Source organism: Lipotes vexillifer, unplaced genomic scaffold (assembly GCF_000442215.2).
Source record: "Lipotes vexillifer unplaced genomic scaffold, Lipotes_vexillifer_v1.1 scaffold1315, whole genome shotgun sequence".
NCBI lineage: Eukaryota > Metazoa > Chordata > Mammalia > Artiodactyla > Lipotidae > Lipotes > Lipotes vexillifer.
Window position 1 is genome coordinate 1,635,398 of NW_006785785.1, and position 1,439 is coordinate 1,636,836.

The following is a 1,439-nucleotide window of genomic DNA, read 5'->3' on the forward strand; positions in this document are numbered from 1 at the left end:
GCATGGGCAGGCGGACTCCCAGCCACTGCGCCACCAGGGAAGCCCCGCCTGTGTCTCTTTTGCCGATTTTGCTTCTCTTCCCTGTCTCTAAATGGGGACTGCCCCCAGGTTCGGTCCTCAGAGCCCTTCTCTTCCCTACCCACGCTCCCTCCTTAGGCGATCCCATCCAACCCATGGCTTTAAACATCATCTATCTACTGACTGCTCAAAGCCTAGCCTCTCCCATGGGCTCCAGGCTTGGACAGTCAACCTGGATGTTTAATTGGTCTCGCAATGTTAACATGACTCCCCCCACACTCTCCATCTTCCCCCTAAACTTAAACTAATGGCACCCAGTCGCTCGGGCCAAAACCTTGTAGTCTTCCTTGACACTTCTTTCTCCACTCACATCTAATCCGTCAGGAAATTCTTTTGATTCTGCCTTTCAAATGGATCCCAAATCCAACCACTTCTCACCACATCTACCATTATCACCCAGGTCTGAGACACAGTCTCCCACCTGACAGCCCACTAGCTCATTCCATAGCACTCAATGGCTTCTCTTCACATTTAGCAAATATCCAGGCCTTTTCCCTGCCCACACAGGGCCTGGGCCCCACCTACCTCTCCATCCCCAGCTCCTACCCCTCCCTTCACTCAGGCTACCACAGCCTCGGGGGCCTCCTTGCTGTCCCTTCAGGATGCCAAACGCTTGGCACTTGATGTCCTCTCTGAAGGGAATGCTCATCCCCAGTACTGCCTCCTGTCTTCCAGGTCTCTGTTCACACGTCACCTCTTTGGACAGCACGTCCACAGCACTCTAGCCAGAACAATACCCCATCACTCTCTTACCCCTTATCTTGCTTTGTTTTTCTCCACTACTGCTTATCCCCACATGACAGATATATCTATTGATTTATTGTTGATCTCCCCAAAGAGAATTTAAGTTCCATAAGGGCAGGGACTTTGTTTTGTTTACTAGAGCAGTTCCTAGCATGGAATATCACTAAATAAATGTTTATGAGATGAATGAAGTTAAAATGACATGAAATCCATGAAATCCATGCAAATCCTTTCCATGAAATCCCTGAGGTCACTAGATTAGGAAAACAGCTTTTCTTATTCCCAGAAATCCTGCAGGTATCTGGATCCAGCCTCATTATATAATTTTTAAAGATTTAGAATATAGAGGAAATATTTATATTCATCATTCAACAGATATTTACTGAGTGCTGTAGATACCATTATCAACTCCTGTGCAGGTAGCCCTTAATGTTCAGAATAACCCTATAAGGTAGATATGGTTACTGGCATTTCATAGCTGGGCAACAGAGGTACAGACACATCAATGACTTTTCCCAGGTCACATATCCTGTACCTGGCACAGCTGTAATCCAAAAGCAGGCCCATTTTTCACCGTAAGCTATGCTATAATTCTATTTCAGCAGGAGCCTCAAGCC